The 23181-nt window shown below is 44.5% G+C and overlaps 1 pseudogene; it reads right to left on the reverse strand.

Annotated features, from left to right (window-relative positions):
- Positions 1-319: 319 nt before the first annotated feature.
- On the reverse strand, positions 320-21728 carry LOC110507132 (annotated as a pseudogene).
- Positions 21729-23181: the final 1453 nt, after the last annotated feature.

Here is a 23181-nt window from a genome sequence, read left to right on the forward strand (position 1 = left end):
GACAAGGTTTATGTTTCTCTGTCCCTAGGGCCTCCTTGATGTGTCCTCTCCAACCCCACTTGGAGCTCAACAGGCTTAAACCACAGGATGTCATCTACCAGAGAGAAAAGAGCAGAGGTCAGTTAAAATGAAGATACATCATGTAAACCACAGGTGAGTCAGAGCCACTTCCTACATCGCCACATTGGTAGTACGACAGAAGGTGTGGGCCAAATGGTACAGATTCTCTATATAGTGCACTATATAAAAAAAAGTAGTGCACTATCAAAGGAATGGGGTGCCATGTGCAACAGACTGAGAAGTTATGGGGATATGCGTCACTCGGGAGCCCAGGAGAGATACAGGCTCAAACACAGGCAGAGATACTAATTCAGCTACACATCAGATACACAAACATTTATATGAACACAGAAGCAAAGAATGGCAGTGTGTTCCTCTGGCCTTCCCCATTTTCAAACAGATAGAGACATACTAATTCAGCCAAACATCACTCTATCCAGGTCCTTACCATCCTCCCTCTGTCTGAAGAGCAGTACCCCAGCGGTGGGGAATGTAATGGGGGCTTTTACCGAAACCACCGTGGGGGCGTCAGCTCAAAGGAAACGCTCCAGCTTGTGCTTGTCGGCTGGAGAGAGAGCCAATCACAGGTTAGATACAACACTGAGCCGAACACTGACTGTAGACATGGTTCCATCACTTGCTTTGTTAATGCTAAAGTGCTGAAAGCTAGCCAACACACAATACTCCAGTCCCCACAGTGTCAGCATATTTGCCATACTTTTTATTCAATAGATAATTTTGTTCAAGACATAAATGGTGCAGTTTAGCCAGCTCTCCTAACCTGATGTGTGCTGGGAGAAGATGGCGCAGGCCCTGAACCTCCTGAATCCACAGTGGAACACCAGCTACTCTTTAGACTTGATAGGGTCTGTGTTGATGGGGTGTCTCCTCAACAGCATGTGCATCACTGACATCTGATCACAGAGGATAGAAAGAAACCAAGGGGTAAGGAACTGGAAGAATAGTTTCTGATGAACTATAGTGTTAATAAGACCATAAGCTAGGGTTGTCTATCTATATACAGTGCCTTCGGAAAGTATTCAGACCCATTGACTTTTTCCACATGTTATTAAGTCAGCATTATTCTAAAATGTTTCCCTCATCAGTCTACACACAACACCCCATAATGACAAAACAAAAACTGGATTTTAGAAATGTTAGAACATTTTACAGGCCAAAGAGTTCAATCTTGGACTCATCAGACCAGAGAATCTTGTTTCTCATGGTCTGACAGTCTTTAGGTGACTTTTGGCAAACTCCAAGCGGGCTGTAACCATTTTACTGAGGAGTTGCTTAAGTCTGGCCACTCTACCATAAAGGCCTGATTGGTGGAGTGCTGCAGAGATGGTTGTCTTTCTGGAAGGTTCTCCCATCTCCAAAGAAGAGTTCTAGAGCACTGTCAAAGTGACCATTGGGTTCTTAGTCACCTCCTTGACCAAGGCCTTTCTCCCCCGATTTCTCAGTTTGGACAGGCGGGCAGCTCTGGGAAGAGTCTGGGAAAAGTCTTGCAGCTCTGGGAAGTGTCACAGATCTTCCCCAGATCTGTGCCTCGACACAATCCTGTCTAGGAGCTCTACGGACAATTCCTTTGAATCATTCCAATCAATTGAATTGACCACAGGTGGACTCCAATCAAGTTGTAGAAACAACAAGGATGATCAATGGAAACAGGATGCACCTGAGCTCAATTGAGTCTCATAGCAAAGGGTCTGAATACTTATGTAAATAATGTATTTCTGTTCTTTACTTTTAAAAAATGTGCAGAAATGTCTAAAAACCTGTTTTTTTCTTTGTCATTATGGGGTATTGTGTGTAGAATGCTGAGGATTTAAAAAAAAAAACATTTTTTTAGAATAAGGCTGTAACATAACAAAATGTGGAAAAAGTCCAAGGGTCTGAATACCTTCCGAAGGCACTGTACACACGCACACAAATACACACACACACACGTTCTCGTCGAACATCTCATTCTAAAATCATGGGTATTCATTTGGAGTTGGTCCCCCCTTTGCTGCTATAAAAGCATCCACTCTTCTGGGAAGGCTTTCCACTAGATGTTGGAACATTTCTTTGGGGTCTTGCTTCCATTCAGCCACAAGAGCATTAGTGAGGTTGGGCACTGATGTTGGGAGATTAGGCCTGGCTTGCAGTTGGCATTCCAATTCATCCCAAAGGTGTTTGATGGGAATGAGGTCAGTGCTCTGTGCAGGCTAGTCAAGTTCTTCCACACCGCTCTCGACAAACCATTTCTGTATGGACCTCGCTTTGTGTACGTGGGCATTGTCATGATGAAACAGAAAAGGGCTTTCCCAAACTTTTGCCACATAGTTGAACTCTCCAGATAGTTTAACTCTTCCACTCTTCAGAGTCCAATGGTGGCGAGCTTTACACCACACCAGCCGACCCTTGGTATTGCACATGGTGATCTTAGCCTTGTGTACGGCTGCTTGGCCATGGAAACCCATTTCATGAAGCTACCGACGAACAGCTATTGTACTGACGTTGCTTCCAGAGGCCGTTTGGAACTCGGTAGTGAGTGTTGCAACCGAAGACAGGCGATTTTTACTACGTCCTTCAGCACTTGGTGGTCCTGTTCTGTGAGCTTGTGTGGCCTACCACTTTGCGGCTGAGCCGTTGTTGCTCCTAGACGTTTCCACTCCACAATAACAGCACTTACAGTGGACCGGGGAAACTCTAACAGGGCAGAAATTAGACAAACTGACTTTTTGGAATTGTCTATGACGGTGTCATGTTGAAAGTCACTGAGCTCTTCAGTAAGGCCATTCTACTGCCTAATGTCTAATGTTTGTCTATGGAGATAGCATGGCTGTGTACTCGATATTATATACCTGTCAACAACGGGTAGTGGCTGAAATAGCCACTAATTTGAAGGGGTGTCCACATACTTTTGTATATAGTGCATATTTATAATATACAAATATATATATATATATTCAGAATTTCTATTACTCTGTAGTTTGTGTACAATTTTAGCAACATATTTTACAGCAGAAATGGGTTACAATTATTAACTTTCAGACTGAATACATTCATTCAGGAGTATGCCAATACTGTATACCTTCTGTTCATGTGGCAGTAAGGAGACCAGCACCAGAGGCCTGCCTGCCTGGACACTCTCCATCACCGTGGGGGGAACATCCACTACATGGAGGGTCACATACCAGCCCACCTAGAGAGCAGAGCAGGGTTAATGGATGGGGGGGGGGCACAGAGAGGGGACAGGGTTGAAACAGGATGTCACACACACACGGCAGACTCTTACCATGGTCCCTCTTCCTCCTGCGCAGCCTCAGCTAGTATGCGGCGGCCTGTGCGCTCAAAGCTCTGAAACTGGAAGATGCGGGAGTAGTCTGCGGACAGGTTTTCCACTGGGTTCCAGGGGGAGGAGCGGAAATTCTTCCGGCCCCTGTAACGCTGGAACCTGAGCACACAGGAAATTAGCAACGTCAACGTATAGCTAAATAATTACGCTGGGCCAGGACGTCCTGGAAAGTAAAGTTTGGGCGTTAACGGCTCGAAGGCATTGTCTACTACATATGACCAGATGTTTCAGACCAGTTTGGTACATTCCTCCCTCCTCAGACTTTCCCTTGAGTGTTGCTAAAGGAAATGTTACATCTTGGAGTGCTTTGACTCTTTGACCAGAGGCCAGGATCAAGTCACTGGCTGGAAATGAGCTGTTCATCAAGGTTATCACATTCTGCTAGACCATTTTTCCAAATGTAAATATAAACGCAACGTACAGGTAACCACCAAAATAAAGGAAACACTTGAGGGACACAAAGTATATTGAAAGCAGGTACTTCCACACAGGTTTGGTTCCTGAGTTAATGAAGCAATTAACATCCCATCATGCTTAAGGTTATGTATAAAAATTGAGAAATTGCCATTATTTTGGCTACTATGGCTAGAAGAGATCTCAGGGGTCTCAAAAGAGCATAAGGGGTTTAAACGGTGTGTGTGTCTCAGTCACCAGATCTCAACCCAATCAAACACTTATAGGAGATTCTGGAGCGCCTGAGACAGTGTTTTCCACCACCATCAACAAAACATCAAACATCAATTTATGGAATTTCTCGTGTGAGAATGGTATCGCATTCCTCCAATAGAGTTCCAGACACTTAGAATATATGCCAAGGGGCACTGAAGCTGTTCTGGCTCATGGTGACCCAACGCCCTATTAAGACACTTTATGTTGGTGTTTCCTTTATTTTGGCAGTTACCTGTATGTGAACCATGGGTGACCATGGCCTCCCGGTAGCGTTTTAACCCCTCCCCTTCCTCTGCCTCATCCATGTACTCATCATAGCGCTGGTCTGATCCACCCTTGCTTGATGTGGAATTCAGCTCCTCCTCCGAACCACCACCTGAGGCAGCATCTACTAGGGATGGGAATTGTATTGCGATTCTCACAATTCTATATGTATTGCGATTAGATACTGTGATTTTATTATGACTCGATGTTCCAAACATATTGCTCACTATATGTCTGCTGCAGAGGGACAAGAGACAGCCATGAGAAAACGAGTTTTGATCAGACATTGAAATAAAAGTGCTGAAAACAAAATTTGCTCCCTATTAAACAAGCTATGAAGGAAATATGCTGGAATTTTGGTGAAAGTACAGCCATCTGGGGCAAAAATAATATTGCGATATTGTCAATACTATATATCGTCAAAAATAATATCCCGACGATATGCAACTGTATCGATCCCCCCCATCACTAGTTTCTACTGTAGAGCTGCTGTACATACTACATCATATACACCAGACTTTTTCCACATTTTGTTTGGTTACAGCCTTATTCTAAAATTGATAACATTTGTTTTTCTTCAATCTACACACATTATCCCATAACGACAGAGCAAAAATTGGTTTAGAAATGTTTGTTAATTTATTAAAAATAAAAAAACTTAAATATCACATTTATATAAGTCGTCAGACCCTTTCCTCAGTACTTTGTTGAAGCACCTTTGACAGCGATTACAGCCTCAAATCTTCTTCGGTATGACGCTACAAGCTTGGCACACCTGTATTTGGGGAGTTTCTTCCATTCTTCTCTGCAGAGCCTCTCTAGCTCTGTCAGGTTGGATGGGAGTGTTGCTGCACAGCTATTTTCAGGTTTCTCCAGAGATGTTTGGTCGGGTTCTGGCTGGGCCACTCAAGGACATTCAGACTTGTCCCGTAGCCACTCCTGCGTTGTCTTGGCTGTGTGCTTAGGGTCGTTGTCATGTTGGAAGGTGAACCTTCGCCCCAGCCTGAGGTTCTGAGCGCTCTGGAGCAGGTTTTCATCAAGGATCTCTATGTATTTTGCTTCGTTCATCTTTGCCTCGATCCTGACTAGTCTCCCAGTCCCTGCCGCTGAAAAATATCCCCACAACATGATGCTGCCACCACAATTCTTCACTGTAGGGATGGTGCCAGGTTTGCTCCAGACGTGACACTTAGCATTCAGGCCAAAGAGCTCAATCTTGGTTTCATCAGATAGGAGAATCTTGTTTCTCATGATCTGAAAGTCTTTAGTTGCCTTTTGGCAAACTCCAAGCGGACTGTCATGTGCCTTTTACTGAGGAGTGGCTTCAGTCTGGTCACTCTACCATAAAGGCCTGATTGGTGGAGTGCTGCACAGATGCACCAGAGACCTGCACCAAGACCCCCATTTAGGAAGGGAAAGGGGATACCTAGCCAGTTGTACAACAGAATGCATTCAAATGAAATGTGTCTTCCGCATTTAACCCAACCCCTCAGAGAGGTGCGGGGGGCTACCTTAATCTCAGATTGGCCAGGCTGACAGCTCTAGGAAGAGTCTTGGTGGTTCCAAACTTCTTCCATTTAAGAATGATGGAAGCCATTGTGTTCTTGGGGACCTTCAATGCTGCAGAAATGTTTTGGTACCCTTCCCCAGATCTGTGCCTTGATACAATCCTGTCTCGGAGCTCTACGGACAATTTATTCGACCTCATGGCTTGGTTTTTGCTCTGACATGCACTGTCAACTGTGGGACCTTATATAGACAGGTGTGTGCCTTTCCAAATCATGTCCAATCAATTGAATTTACCACAGGTGAACTCCAATCAAGTTGTAGAAACATCAAGGATGATGAATGGAAACAGGAGGCACCTGAGCTCAATTTCAAGTCTCATAGCAACGGGCCTGAGTACTTACGTAAATAAGGCATTTCTGTTTTTTCACTTTGTCATTATGGGGCATTGTGTGTAGATTGCTGAGTATTTTTATTTATTTAATATTTTTTAGAATGTGACGTAGAAGTCCGTCACTGGCCGCGGGCAGCATTTGGTTCTTTAACGCACACACATATTCATCACTCCTCCCTGCGCCATTATACCATAAGTTAACAATGTGGGTCGACACACAAATTAACTTCTGTCTTGGTGCAGGCATTTCACACTTGTCAATGTTCATATTTGAGAGATACAATAATTATTATACTTATCAATGTTGTGGATGAGCGCATTGTTTGTTTGTTCTGTTCCTCTCTCTCCAGCTCTGTAGCTTCCGGGTATGCTGGAAAAGGACCCGAGCTAAGGGAATTGGGTTGGCTTTATAGTGCCTGTCCCAAATGGCTCATTAATGCATATGGGCATATTGAAAGATATTGTCAGTAGTGATGTAATGTTGTAAATGTTATGTTGTGATATTGTTTAAAACTGTGTTGCAATGTATATCCTTTAGTATGTTTAGTTCATGGAAAATGTAGGTTTGTATTGTTAATTGATTAATTAATTAGGGTTAATTGTTCTGAGGGGAGGGGCTAGCCCTACAAAAGGAGCCTCTCTCCAGTCTCTAAAAAAAGGCATTTTTTGGATTGAGCTGTGGATGGGGCAGCATTGTTTTTAAGCTGTCCCATAAGGTAGACGTTGATGGCAGTACTGTTGTTTTTTGTTCCGGAATCACTTGTAAATAAACACCTTTGCACAGAAGAACTTTTGCGGCTCCGCCATATTTTTATTTTGATAGAGGTTAGGTTATCCAGTTTAGCCTTCTGGCCTACTCTACGTGACATAGAATAAGGCTGTAACAAAATGTGGAAAAAGTCAAGGGGTCTGAATCCTTTTCAAAGGCACCGTATGTAATGTGAACTACTGGTGTTAATGAGGTTCAAGCCAAGGGCATTATACTATTTATTAGAGGTCGACCGATTAATCGGAATGGCCAATTAATTAGGGCCAATTTCAAGTTTTCATAACAATCGGAAATCGGTATTTTTGTACACCGATTTGGCCGATTTAAAAAAATAGATATTTTATTTTTTACACACCTTTATTTAATCTTTATTTAACTAGGCAAGTCAGTTATGAACACATTCTTATTTTCAATGACGGCCTAGGAACAGTGTGTTAACTGCCTCGTTCAGGGGCAGGACGACAGATTTTCACTTTGTCAGCTTGGGGGATTCAATCTTGCAACCTTACAGTTAACTAGTCCAACGCTCTAACCACCTGCCTCTCATTGCACTCCACGAGGAGACTGCCTGTTACGCGAATGCAGTAAGCCAAGGTAAGTTGCTAGCGAGCATTAAACTTATCTTATAAAAAACAATCAATCAATCAATCATAATCACTAGTTAACTACACATGGTTGATGATATTACTAGTTTATCTAGCGTGTCCTGCGTTGGATATAATCGATGCGGTGCGTATCATTGCTCCAATGTGTACCCAACCATGAACATCAATGCCTTTCTTAAAATCAATACACAGAAGTTTATATTTTTAAACCTGCATATTTAGCTAAAAGAAATCCAGGTTAGCAGGCAATATTAACCAGGTGAAATTGTGTCACTCCTCACTGCACGCAGAGTCAGTATATATGCAACAGTTTGGGCTGCCTAATTTGCCAGAATTTTACGTAATTATGACATAACATTGAAGGTTGTGCAATGTGACAGGAATATTTAGACTAATGGATGCCACCCGTTAGATAAAATACAGAACGGTTCCGTAATTCACTGAAAGAATAAATGTATTGTTTTCGAGATGATAGTTTCCGGATTTGACCACATTAATGACCTAAGGCTCGTATTTATGTGTGTTATTATGTTATAACTAAGTCTATGATTTGATAGAGCAGTCTGACTGAGCGGGGGTGGGCAGCAGCAGGCTCGTTAGCATTCATTCAAACAGCACTTTAGTGCGTTTTGCCAGCAGCTCTTTGTTGTGCATCAAGCATTGCGCCGTTTATGACTTCAAGCCTATCTTGTTCTGCATGGGTAACGCTGCTTCGAGGGTGGCTGTTGTAGTTGTGTTCCTGGTTCAAGCCCAGGGAGGAGCGAGGAGAGGGACAGAAACTATACTGTTACACTGGCAATACTAAAGTGCCTATAAGAACATCCAATAGTCAAAGTTTAATGAAATACAAATGGTATAGAGAGAAATAGTCCTATAATTCCTATAATAACTACAACCTAAAACTTGTAGAACCACCAGCTTTCATATGTTCTCATGTTTTGAGCAAGGAACTTAAACGTTAGCTTTCTTACATGGCACATTTTGCACTTTTACTTTCTTCTCCAACACTTTGTTTTTGCATTATTTAAACCAAATTGAACATGTTTCATTATTTATTTGAGGCTAAATTGATTTTATTGATGTATTACATTAAGTTAAAATAAGTGTTCATTCAGTATTGTTGTAATTGTCATTATCACAAATACATTTCAAACTTTTTTTGGTCCTCCAATAATCGGTATCGGCGTTGAAAAATCATGGTGTTGGCCCAAGGAAGTTAGAAGAAGTGTAAAAGTGGTTCTCACAGAAGTGGCATTACAGTAAGCAAGAGATACATGGGGGGGGGGGGGGGGGGGGATCCACACTGCATGGGGTCGATTCACAACCTTCAGAACAACTCCAGCTGTAATAATAATAATAATCACGATCATCCCCAGCACCCTTTCCTCCATTGTTAACATCTCCTAGATGTTAAATCCTGTCTAACCCCAACATCAAACACATTCTAATAACGATTAAAGAAAATAAATGGAGCTGAACCTTTTCTCCAAAGACGAATTTCCCCCTTTCTTTCAAGCAAGGCTGTTATAAATAAATGGCCGTCCCTCCCTTGGTCCAGACAGGAAGTTGTGTCCGCGGAGCAGGAAATCAGGTGGCTTCTCTTGGGACCCTTGCTCCAAACACTATTGTTGCCACGGTGAGCAGCCTGGCACTACAGCCCAGAGGCAGACACTGAGAAAACAAACAGTGGTGCTGCACCGCAGACCAACCACGGGTTACGTATACACTGTTTTGTTCCACCCCCAACCACACACCGCCCGGCGCCGTAACTGTTTTTCTCCACCAATCACTGTCCTGTCTGAGCTGCTTCCCCCTGACGTCTTCCGCATCACCCCACATCAGCTCAGACGTCTCAACAATCAATTCAGACTGTAGGATCACCCTCTTCTCCTTACACTACTCTGTCTGCTTACGCTTTCCTTTAGTAGTTTCACTATCGCAACAGGCAGAGGGTAAACAAACATGTAAACAAACACCTTAGCAGTGCACCCAATGCCCTGGGACAGGACAAGGTCAGTGTAACAGTTGTCACTCTTTCTTCTGTAGTAATGGCTACACCAACTGAGTTGACCCTCACATTAATTTATGCACTGTCTCTATGAACACTCACAGGACTCCACACACTCACACTGACACCACAACACACACATAACATGCATACACATTTACACTAACTCTACACACACACAATCTTCATTTACACTGCTACTACTCTGTCATACATTCTGATGCCTAGTCACCTTACCCCTATACATATCTACCTCTATCACTCCAGTATCCCTACACATTGTAAATATGGTACTGAAACTGACCCTGTATATAGCTTCTTACTTTCTCGTGTTCTAATTTCTAGTGTCTTTGCTTTTCCTTATGTTATTGTTTATGAATACTGCATTATTGGGTTTAGAGCTTGCAAGAAAAGCACTGTACTTGGGCACGTAACAATAAAACTTGAACCTAATGTATGTGCTGGAAAAATACATGCATAACTATTCTTCTGTGCAGACTTTTCAGTTTCCCAGGCTGTGGATTGTATTCACTACACACCACCTGAGAGTCAAGGTCCTCTTCATCTATGGATTCGTCCATCATCGCGTCATCATCCTCCTCATCGTCCGTGCACTCTTCAAGCCTCCTCACCATTCTCATCCTCCTCATCCACAATCCACGTGGCCTGGTAGTCTGATGTCCCCTTAGGCCCCTTCATAGCACGTTTGCTCTTTCTGACCTCTGAGGGGAGGACGAGGGGGGAAGGAGAACATTTATTAAAGAAGTTCATTACATTGTAAACCCAGAGACAATAATAAACTCAATGTGTTGACATGAACCAGTTCAAAGTACCCATACAATGGATGCCAACAACAGCACTGCGACCATAGATCTAACATGTAATTCAACGTAACGACCCTCTATAACTCTGCCCTCTCTCTCCCTTTACCTTCAGCCTCCAGCAGTTCAGTATCAGTGGGCCAGGTCTGCTCTCCATCCATGGGGCCTACCTCTGCCTCGGCCTGCAGACTCTCCCTGCGAGCTGGGTCTGCCTTCATCAGCACCCGCACTGACTCCATTTCATCAACACCACCATCCTGAAACACATAGAGAGCACAGTTAGCACGTACTGCCAACAAGCAGAAGCAGAACTGATAAATGCCTTCACTATAGTTTGTAAGTTATTAATTAAATCACTGTCAATTTTGTATGTAATGATATCAGCCCGTGATAAGCTGTGACCATCTTCGTAACATTGCTAAAATCAGAAATATTGTGCACAAAAATGCAGAATAGCTAAACAATGCCTTTGTCAATTCTAGATTAGACTAGTGCAATGCTATACTCTCCTGCTAAACTGATAAATAAACTTCAGTTAGTGCTAAATACGGCAGCTAGAATCTTGACTTGAACCAAAATATTGTATCATGTTACTCCAGTAATATTACTGACATCCTGTTAAGGCTAATTTCAAGGTTTTACTGTTAACCTACAAAGCATTACATGGACTTGCTCCTACCCATCTCTCCGATTTGGTACATTCCTACACGTACGCTACGGTCACAAGACGCATAAGATCCTTATTGTCCCTAGAATTTCTAAGCAAACAGCTGGAGGCAGGGCTATAGATCTTTGAGGGCTATACTCAGCCTCGTCTGAGGGTAGTAAGTTGGTGGTCTGTTGATATCCCTCTAGAGGGGGCTGTGCTTTGGCAAAGTGTGTGGGGTTATATCCTGTCTGGTTGACCCTGTCCAGGGGTATCGTTGGTCAGGGCCACAGTGTCCCCCGACCCCCGCGTCTCAGCCTCCAGTATCTATGCTGCAATAGTCGACAGTTGAAGTCGGAAGTTTACATACACCTTAGCCAAATACATTTAAACTCAGTTTTTCGCAATTCCTGACATGTAATCCAAGTAAAAATTCCCTGTCTTAGGTCAGTTAGGATTACCACTTTATTTTAAGAATGTGAAATTATAGAATAATAGTAGAGAGATTGATTTATTACAGCTTTTATTTCTTTCATCACATTCCAGTGGGTCAGAAGTTTACATACACTCAATTAGTATTTGGTAGCCTTGCCTTTAAATTGTTTAACTTGGATCAAACGTTTTGGGTAGCCTTTGTCACGCCCTGACCATAGAGAGCTGTTTATTCTCTATGTTGGTTAGGTCGGGGTGTGACTAAGGCTGGGTTATTTAGGGGAATTGTATATCTATGTTGGCCTGGTATGGTTCCCAATCAGAGGCAGCTGTTTATCGTTGTCTCTGATTGGGGATCATATTTAGGTAGCCATTTCCCCATTGTGCTTGGTGGGATCTTGTCTATGCATAGTTGCCTGTGAGCATTATTATAGCTTCACGTTTCGTTTGTTCGCTTTCTTGTTTTGTTCTTTGAAGGTTTCTATTTCAAAATAAAGGATGGAAACATATCACGCTGCATCTTGGTCTACTCCTTATGACGAACGTGACAGAAGATCCCACCACAAACGGACCAAGCAGCGTGGCCAGGAGGAGCAGGTATCCTGGGCCTGGGAGGAGATAATGGCAGGAGACGAAAGCCTTCCATGGAAGCAGACGCAAGAGGTGAAGGAAAGACAACGACGACACCGGGGTTCGCGGCCACGACGGAAGGGAGCCTCAAAAAGTAAATTGGGGAGGCACACGGAGTGGTCGGAGAAGCCGAGGGGCGAATCTGAGAGCGAAGAAGAATATTGGGATAGACTGAGCGAGGAGTATTGTGAGATAGTTGAGGGGAGGGATGAGGTAGAGTGGATGGTTTGGTGTCTGGAGCGAGACAGTCGCCGTGAGGAGCGTGGGACCAGTCAGGCACCATGTTTTGCGGAGATACGCAATGTGCCTCCAGTACGCATCCACAGCCCGGTGCGTTCTGTGCCAGCTCCTCGCACTTGCCGTGCGAAAGTGAGATTCTAGCCAGGACGGGTTGTGCCGGCTCAGCGCTCCTGGTCTCCAGTACCCCTCCTCGGTCCAGGATATCCTGCGCCGGTTCTACGCACTGTGTTGCCAGTGCGCCTCCACAGCCCAGTGCGTCCTGTGCCAGGGCCCCGAACTTGCCGGGCTAAAGTGAGCATCCAGCCAGGATGGGTTGTGCCAGCTCAACGCTCTAGACCTCCAGTGCGCCTCCACAGTCCAGTACGCCTCCTCCTCGCACTCGCCCTGAGGTGCGTGTTATCAGCCCGGTGCCACCTGTACCGGTCCCACGCATCAGGCCTCCAGTGCGCCTCCACAGTCCAGTATGTCCTGTGCCTCCTCCTCGCACTGAGGTGCGTGTCATCAGCCCGGTGCCACCTGTACCAGTCCCACGCATCAGGCCTGCAGTGCGCCTCCACAGTCCAGTACGTCCTGTGCCTCCTCCCCACACTCGCCCTGAGGCGCGTTGTCATCAGTCCGGTGCCACCTGTACCGGTCCCACGCATCAGGCCTCCAGTGCGCCTCCACAGTCCAGAGCTTCCGGCGACAGTTCCCAGTCCGGAGCTTCCAGCGACAGTTCCCAGTCCAGAGCTTCCGGCAACAGTTCCCAGTCCAGAGCTTCCGGCGACGTTTCACAGTCTGGAAACTCCAACGACGGTCCACGGTCCGGAACCTCCTAGGACGGTCCACAACCTCCTGAGACCGTCCGCGGTCCGGAACATCCAGCGACGGTCCGCCCACCAGAGCCTCCAGCGACAGTCTGCGGTCCAGAGTCCCCGGCGACGAACCGCGGTCCAGAGTCCTCGGCAACGATCTACGGTCTGGAGCCTCCGGCGACGATCCACGGTCTGGAGCCTCCGGCGACGATCCACGGTCCAGAGCCTCCGGTGACAATCCAAGGTCCGGTGCCACCGGCGACGATCCACGGTCCAGAGTCCCCGGCGACGATCTACGGCCCAGTTCCTCCGATGACGTATCCACAAGCGGAGTGGGGACTTTGCCCCGCACCGGAGCTGCCCCCGACGGTAGATGCCCACCCGGGCCCTCCCCTATTGAGTCAGGTTTTGCGGTCGGAGTCCGCACCTTTGGGGGAGGAGAGGGGGGAACTGTCACGCTCTGACCATAAAGAGCTGTTTATTCTCCTGTCTCCAGGAGACAGAACGAGTCTCCTTCCTGAGCGGTATGACGGCTGCGTGGTCCCATGGTGTTTATACTAGCGTACTATTGTTTGTACAGATGAACGTGGTACCTTCAGGTGTTTGGAAATTGCTCCCAAGGATGAACCAGATTTGTGGAGGTCTAAAATTTGTTTTCTGAGGTCTTGGCTGATTTCTTTTGATTTTCCCATGATGTCAAGCAAAGAGGCACTGAGTTTGAAGGTAGGCCTCCAATTGACTCAAATGATGTCAATTAACCTATCAGAAGATTCTAAAGCCATGACATCCTTTACTAGAATTTTCCAAACTGTTTAAAGGCACAGTCAACTAAGTGTATGTAAACTTCTGACCCATTGGAATTGTGATACAGTGAAGTTACAAGTTAAATAATCTGTCTGTAAACAATTGTTGGAAAAATGACTTGTGTCATGCACAAAGTAGATGTCCTAACCTACTTGCCAAAACTATAGTTTGTTAACAAGAAATTTGTGAAGTGGTTGAAAATCTAGTTTTAATGACTCCAACCTGGGTGTATGTAAACTTCCGACTTCACCTGTATGTGCCGGGGAGCTAGGGTCAGTCTATCCTATCTTTTGTCCTGTGTGAACTTAAATACGTTCCCTCTAATCCTCCCATTTCTCTCCCCTCCCGGGGGAACTGAGCCCTAAGAGAGATAGAGAGAGAGAAACTGACCCACCTGCATGCCTACGTTTCCTTCCTTCCCAGGCTTGGCAGGACGGGCGGTCGTAGTTGAAGGGAAGGGGGTCTATGGGCGATTCGATCTGACTGAGCTGGAAGTCTCCAAACCCAGAGATGTGCACCAGCCTGTCCACCTGCAGAGGGCAGCCTCGGACATACCCAGACACACGCAGGGTCCCCAGGCCCGTGGGGGCTTCGCCTCTCCCTTTCTCAGAGCTGTTGGGGGTGTAGGGCCTGCTGGCCCAGGAGGTGAGGCCGACGGGAGCAGAAGCCCAACCTCCTCTGCCTCTGTGCTCCCAGGTGTCTGAAGTCAGTGTGGCGTCCTGGTCTGAGTCCAGAGGGAAGAGGCGCGCCCAAGGGAAGCGGATTTTGGATATCTTGGCTAGCTCCCGCCGTGAGTCCACACACTTCTTCACTGCCAGGTCTGAAACACCCTGACACACCAGAGCTGGGGGAGAGAGAAATGGAGGTTATATAGGATAAAGATGACAGTGGATGCAGAGAAAAAATTGATGGGGTAGTTGAGATTTGGAGTAAAGGAATCAGTATAATATCTACAGTATGTCATCTGCTAAACATTTATCTAATCTGCAAGGGGAGAGAACAAGTTGAAAAAAATCAAGCGCACTGTGAGCATCTTTTTTGGATAGCTTGTATGGAAGCTTACAATGGGCTGGTAGCCCCTGTGCAAAGAGACCGAGGCAGTAGTCTCCATAACTGTCCCAGCCTTCTGTAGAGTCCAGCACAAACACCAGACTATCTGCTACCTTCACCACATCCAGTAGAGAGTGCATGTCAACTAGAGAGAGAAGGGAGAGAATAGAGTCAGAGATTATGTTATCGGATTAGTACTAGCGTCAGCATTGAATGAAGGCAGGTAGCCTAGCGGTTAAGAGCGTTAGGCCAGCAACCGAAAGGTAGCTGATTCGAATCCCCGAGCAGACTAGGTTAAATATCTGTTGATGTGCCCTTGAGCAAGGCACTTAACTCTAATTGCTCCTGTAAAGGAGTCAGCATGCTTCAGTTCGGCTGGTGCCTAGCCAAACTCGGCTAGCCGAACCGAATGAGTGCGCTTGCATACTCCCTTAGAAAACCTCTGCTTAAAAAATGTAAATATAACGACAATAGTACTGTTTGTCCATCTTGAGACGCCATAGCAAGTATACACTTCCTCAAAATAGTCAGAATTGATCTAAGATATCTCAAGAAATCTATAATTAAATGATGTTTTTGCAGAGATCTAATTTAACATCTAACTAATATGTTTGGTGCAGTATTTCTCAATGAAAAAAATGTACATCAAAGTGAGTTGTCTCTCAGTGAATGACAGAGTTTATAGAAGAATCTCTACTGTTGACCAATCACCAACGAAGGAGCGTAGACTTCGGCTCCGAACTTCAGCTTGCCCCCAGAAAATGCACCCCCCCCCCCCCCAAGTCCAAAACGAACATAAACGTCATCATAATATATGCACAAACACTTCTAAACTGTTTCGGATGGGAAGCATGCGGACGCCTTAAGTCGCTCTGTATAAGAGCGTCCCCTAAATGAATAAAATATCAAATGTAAATGAATGACTCAGAATGCTACCTTATAATTGTTGAGTACATCCAGACATGGATTACACTTTCATTTACGTAAACTATAGTTAGTATCTAAAAAACTTTAGTTTCGACAACATAAACACATTGTTGTAGCCAAGTCGGTGAGCTACCTGGGTCTGGGTGGAGGAAGGTGAACCTCTGTTTGAAGCGGGCCATGACCAGGCTAAAGCTGTCACTGACCTCATACACACTGTTATCCTCACGCACCAGCCAGCCAGCCTCCTCACACCACAGCAGCCTGGTCACAGCCTCAGCATCTACACCTGCATGGAGGGCCACCACAGCCACCAGGTGGGTGGGACCATCCCTGCTGCCCAGATGACATTTCTCTGCCAGGACCTGGACAGGACAGACACGTAGCATTTAAGATAGACTCAGCAATGTACGAAATAATAGCAATATCGTGCTGATTTCCACAACAACTAGAGAGTGTATTGATGCTGAACTTCTCCTCTGTTATGGTCCCATAGCTACCACATTGTAGCATATACTCTGTGTGACTGCAAAGTCTTGCATCGTGTTCATCTCAATATGTGCGGTGCTGCTCGTTGCAATGTCATAAAGCTGACTCTACCTTTAACTTGCCTGATTTATACCGCTGTGGTTCCAAAGTGACATTGTGTCAAATGCAAGAGCATCTTACCAGGTCCTTCTTATTTTGCCGCAGCTGGTTGGCTTTGTGTCTTTTGTCCAGCTTTCTCGCCTCTTTCTTCTGTTTTTTGGTAAGAGCAGTCATCAACGTCATCGACTGTTGGGGATGACATCATTCAAAGGTGAAACAAATGAAAGGGCATGGCTACCAACATGTGCACTAGCAGATAGACAATTACAGTTGATGTAAGGGTAATGGACTAAACGCCTCTCCATGGTGAAGGAGGTTTCTGATGATCCACCAAAGGTGTGGCGCAGAGACCAGGCTTTTTTTGGAATCTAGCTCCTAATACATGGACTTGCCCAAGGTCAATACTTCAAAAATGTAAATTATGAAACGCCTACCATGTACCCATGTTCGTCCTCTGTAGTTGCGTGCCTTTCATTGTTTGTAGAAATCTATACATTTTCAATAAGCATTCATCAAATACAACCACTGTTTGCTCATTGCTGTTGCTCCCGAGTGGCGTAGCGGTCTAAGCCACTGCATCTCAGTGCAAGAGGTGTCACCTACAGTCCCTGGTTTGAATCCAGGCTGTAGCACATCTGGCTACAGCCATAGCCGGATGTGAACATAGCCGGATGTGAACAAAGAACATATTCTTATTTACAATGACGGCAAACCCCTGCCAAACCCGATAGTCCGGCCAAACCCAGACAACGCTGGGCCAATTGTGCGCCGCCCTATGGTACTCCCAATCACAGCCGGATGTGATGCAGCCTGGATTTGAGTAAGTATGCAGTGAGTATGCAGTGCCGACCCGTCATTCAGGGCAGGGGGGGCTTGTTGTTATTTTGTCATTAATACATGTCACATATCAGTTTGCAAACAATGTAAAAAAATATATATATATTTATACACAGTACCAGTCAAAAGTTTGGACACACCTACTCATCATTCAATGTTTTTTCTTAATTTTTACTATTTTCTACATTGTAGATGTCACGACTTCCGCCGAAGTCGGCTCCTCTCCTTGTTCGGGCAGCATTCGGCGGTCGACGTCGCCGGCTTTCTAGCCATTGCCGCTCCATTTTTCCATTGTTCCATTTGTTTTGTCTTGTTCCCTGCACACCTGGTTTTCATTCCCTAATCACACTGCATGTATTTATTCCTCTGTTCCCCTCCATGTCTTTGTGTGAAAATGTTTTTGTTACATGTTCGTGTGTATGCGCCAGGCTGGGTTTTTCCCCGTTATTCCGTGGCTTTTCACGAGGGATGTTTATTGTACAACATTTGCTCAATTTTTGTGACTGTTTCGCGCATAGCACTTTTACCTTTGGCTGGAGGTTTTGACGCAGTGGCGTCTGTCTGTTTTATTGCCTCTGCCTTAATAAAGTGTGCTCCTGTTCACAACTCTCTGCTCTTCTGCACCTGACTTCTCCACCAGTAGCGTACAGTGTGACAGTAGAATAGTCACCAACTGGTCTAAATTGTCCACTCCTTCTTTTGTGGCATTGTAATCCATTATGATTTCTGGTTTTTGATGTTCCTGGCCACAGATTCTCCCATCCCTATGCAGCGTACTCATGAGTACCACATTTTTGCCTTTCTTTGGCACGTAGAACACTAGGGATGTGTCAGCCGTGAACACAAACTTAGAGGAATTGATAGGCCTGTTACGTGTATTCAACAGCTAAGGTGGGAGCTCTGGCTTGGTTTTTCGTACTGTTCCTATCATCAGCTTCCTCTTGAGGAGCTCTTGTCCCAGCTTGTGCAAAGTAAAAAAATTATCCCATGTGATGTTGTGGCCTCAGAGTCCCTGTGTCAAGTCCAGGACAACCCACATCCCTTGGTTTTTCTCAGGGCCTCCTCTATATGGCTTCTCTGTATACACTTGCAAGTTCCACCCATATGATGAAGCAGCATCAAAGCAGCCCAGATCTTGATTCCATATTTTGCGGGTTTAGACGGTATGTACTGCCTGAAGGGGCAGCAGCCCCTAAATGGCATAAGCTGTTCATCAACAGTAACGTTGGGTCCAGGTGTCACGTCCTGACCTTAGTTCCTTTTTTAGGTCTCTGTTTTAGTTTGGTCAGGGCGTGAGTTGGGGTGGACATTCTATGTTTTGTGTTCTATGTTTTCCATTTCTATGTATTTGGCCTGGTATGGTTCCCAATCAGAGGCAGCTGGCAATCGTTGTCTCTGATTGAGAACCATACTTAGGCAGCCTGTTTTTCCCACTTGAGTTGTGGGTAGTTATTTTCTGTTTAGTGTTTTGTGTGTTTCGTTCACTCTCTTTGTTATTCAGTGTCCAGTTGATTTATTAAATATTAACTTGGACACATACCACGCTGCGCATTGGTCCGATCTTGACTACTCTTCCTCAGATGACGAGGAAAACCGTTACACCAGGGTTGTAAAACAGGGGAAGGCGGACCACTCACTTGTCCCACACTGACCTGATTGCAGCTAGCTTGTCTCTCTGCAGCCAAGCTTGTCTGGTGTCTCAGTTATCAAAGCAGATAATCCTGGAAATAATGTGGAAGTTTTCCAGAGACATTGTTGGACGGAAAAGTTCTCTGCCAGTTTCTTGATCCCACAGGGATTCTGTTGATTCCCCATTGGATCTGAACACCAGCAAGGATAAGAACTCCAAAGTATGCATGTAAATGAGTTTGGTCCATCTCCTTCCATCTCTCTCTCCAAAAACACACCTTCCCTCCAAATTAGTGAAGTCCAGAATGATTTTCTGGATGGTGTCTGGGATGAACAGTTCAAAAGAAGACATGAGGAACCGCCATCCGCATCTGCCCTGGTTGCATCCTTATCACATTGGCAGCCACACGGGGTGGCTCATTCCTTGGGCAAGAAGACCATTTAATTTCAGAATTATTTGATGTCCACATTTCTTCTCCTGCAGGCTGTTGATGAGCTGGTTGCCAACGGGTTGGTCCTGGGCTAGCTGCTGACGGGCTGACTGAGGGTCAATCTCATCCTCTTCTTCCAACTCACTGTCAGACTCCGAATTGACAGAGACATGATCCTCATATTCAGAAAATTCTTCATCTTCCAAAGTGGAAGATGCTCCTTCCACACTAGCTCACACCAGCTCTCTCTGCAAAAATGATGTGTTAGGCCCTCTGAGGAGAGATTACTTTTGCCATACTGATTGATTGTGGTAAGGAGCCACACATGCAAAGCTATATATTTGTTGTGTCCCTCCCCCAATTTGCACCTGGCTGGTGTAGAGTGTGGGAAGATAATTTTGTACAATGTATCAAAATAATGTACTGTAATAACATTGTGCAGGTTCCCACAAGACATTGTGTAGTTTCACACACTACAAAGGGTAAAGTGTGTGAGAAAAGCAGGAGACATGTTATTGGTGATATGTTGAAACAGCAGGCCCAGGGAGGAGGAAGACAGAGTGAAGGCACACAGCAAACTTTACTTACTGTTTTTCACCCACTTTTATCACCCTCAGGTCCACATATGTAATATACATTAGGAGGGAGTGCACAGCACTCAATGAAAATGTGTTATTTTACATGTTCTTCCCAGAAAATTACCAAAGGCCAACGAGTCTCAGATTGAAAACATTATTCATTGTATCATTTTTCTTCTCCAATTTTAGTAAACATTGAAAATGGGTCCCACAGACCAGAACACAACAAGGGTTAAGCAAGTCTCTAGTCACCCCCAAAACCAATTCTTTCTTTGGCCGCCTCTCTTTCCAGTTCTCTGCTGCCAATGACTGGAACGAACTACAAAAATCTCTGAAACTGGAAACACTTATCTCCCTCACTAGCTTTAAGCACCAACTGTCAGAGCAGCTCACAGATTACTGCACCTGTACATAGCCCACCTATAATTTAGCCCTATCAACTACCTCTTTCCCAACTGTATTTTATTTATTTATTTATTTTGCTCCTTTGCACCCCATTATTTTTATTTCTACTTTGCACATTCTTCCATTGCAAAACTACCATTCCAGTGTTTTACTTGCTATATTGTATTTACCTTGCCACCAAGGCCTTTTTTGCCTTTACCTCCCTTCTCACCTCATTTGCTCACATTGTATATAGACTTGTTTATACTTTATTATTGACTGTATGTTTGTTTTACTCCATGTGTAACTCTGTGTTGTTGTATCTGTCGAACTGCTTTGCTTTATCTTGGCCAGGTCGCAATTGTAAATGAGAACTTGTTCTCAACTTGCCTACCTGGTTAAATAAAGGTAAAATATATATATATTTTTTTAAAGTCAGCCATTTCAGCTGTTTTTTTAAAGGAAGTCAATTCGGCTAAATGAACTGTTTTGCTGCCAGACAAGGCTCTGTTGTTAGCCTGGTGCGGCAGTGGTAAGGTGTTGGGACAGTACGCCACAACAGTATGTGGGCACCGTTTGTCACCGTCATAGCGCAATTATTATTGTTATTATTTCACCTTTATTTAACCAGGTAGGCCAGTTGAGAACAAGTTCTCATTTACAACTGTGACCTGGCCAAGATAAAGCAGTGCGACAAAAACAACAACACAGAGTTACACAGAAACAAACGTACAGTCAAAAACACAATAGAAAAAATCTGTACAGTGTGTGCAAATGTAGAAGAGTAGGGAGGTAGGCAATAAATATGCCATAGAGGCTAAATAATTACAATTTAGCATTATCACTGGAGGGATAGATGTACAATTAATGTATTATTTAGTGTTGTGCCTTTGCTGTCATGTATCCCCAAAAAGTTTTTTTGTGTGTTTGCCCCACCAAGCTGTACATGCTAAAATCGACCACTGAAAGTATGGAGTTCCCACATCTGATGATATTAATTTGTCACAGCTAACGTTACGTTCGAAACAGAATTTGAAGCACGTGTTCGGCAGCACAGCAGCAGCACGACCATGGCTTCAACCAGCAGCAGAAAGGGACACATTCCTCCGTCACAAACGTACCCTTGTTCTCCCGTTCGATTTCTCCTTTCGTCCGATGCTTGCCACGTTTATGTTCTTTGTTTTTCTGTTTAAAAACACTGGCTATGTGGCCCTGTTGTTGTTCTCCACCAGACACCATTTTCGCCACGCTCGTGTGACGGAATGCCAACTTTGATGACGTAGTTCACTTGCTATTGAGAAAGGCCGCCGTAGGCAGACATGGCTCTCAAGAGAAGACAGGCTATGTGCACACTGTCCACAAAATGAGGTGGAAATTGAGCTGTACTTCCTTACCTCCTGCCAAATGTATGACCATATTAGAGACACATATTTCCCCCAGATTACACAGATCCACAAAGAATTCGAAAACAAACCCAATTTTGATAAACTCCCATATCTACTGGGTGAAATACCACAGTGTACAATCACAGCAGCAAGACGTGTGACCTGTTGCCACAATAAAAGGGCAACCAGTGAAGTGAACAAACACCATTGTAAATACAACCCATATTTATGTTTATTTTCCCTTTTGCACTTTAACTATTTGCACATCGTTACAACACTGCATATAGACATAATATGACTTTTGAACTGTGTAATGTTTACTTGTAATTGTTATTGTTTATTTCACTTTCATTTATTATCTACTCACTTGCTTTGGACATGTTAACATATGTTTCCCATGCCAATAAAGCCCTTAAATAGGGCAGAGGAAGCCCACTCAGACCTATCTCAGGAAATGCCTAGAGGCAGAGATAGGATGAAGGAAGTTCTAGGCAGGATAGCACTACTGAGCTCACAGTTTTCTTCTTCTTAGCAAACACTTGAACAGCTTTGGGATAGGCTACATCTAGTGCCCTGTCATCCAGCCTCTTTCTAAATTGTGTCCTCTTGTAAAAGGGTACATTTAATAGGATTATCTTTCAAAATCCTCTTTATTTTAATCTGGATGCACCTTTCATATACAGCATTGTATTCTTCATGATCACCCTTTTTTCTTTGGCATCAGAATTTTTACTTGCAGTACAGCCCTTTTGTATCTCCCATTCATGACATGGCCTGAAAGGCTTCCTGTTCATTTGGATAAAGAGAGGCTGCAGCCTTACTGGTAGGGCTGGCCATTTGGATGGGAGCCAAACAAGAGTATAAACTGCTTATTTGGAGCACCGATTGGTTCACTGTAGTTTAGAAGAGAAAGTTGTCACCAGCTTTTTTTTACTGCTTCACATTCCGTATAATCATGAATTAGTCAAAGGTTTTCTTAATGTAGGATCAACTGGATTAGCCTGTAATGCAATTCATTCTAATGTGCTATGTGATTACAGTGTTATTACACAAGTCCCTAATATTCCATTAGGGTGTTTTCTTGTAAAATGTTACAGACATTGACTTCACTTTACAAATCTGATTTGTGAAGGCTGATGTTCAAGGATGGAATAATGTGTTATAATATGGTCATATGATCATAACTCATTATAAGTTGTTGTAGACATGTATAAACATGATATGCGCTACACATGAAAAAAAATGCTTCAAGAGCAGCAAACCAAGAAAAAGTCTTACCTGGGTGTGGCCCGTCAGAAAGTCCAGGACCCAGTTGCATAGGGCGGTGTCCTGACCCAGGGTCTCGAGCTTAATGACGAGTTTTGAGGGTACTATTGTGTTAAATGCTGAG

Source organism: Oncorhynchus mykiss, chromosome 27 (genome assembly GCF_013265735.2).
Source record: "Oncorhynchus mykiss isolate Arlee chromosome 27, USDA_OmykA_1.1, whole genome shotgun sequence".
Taxonomy (NCBI): Eukaryota; Metazoa; Chordata; class Actinopteri; order Salmoniformes; family Salmonidae; genus Oncorhynchus; species Oncorhynchus mykiss.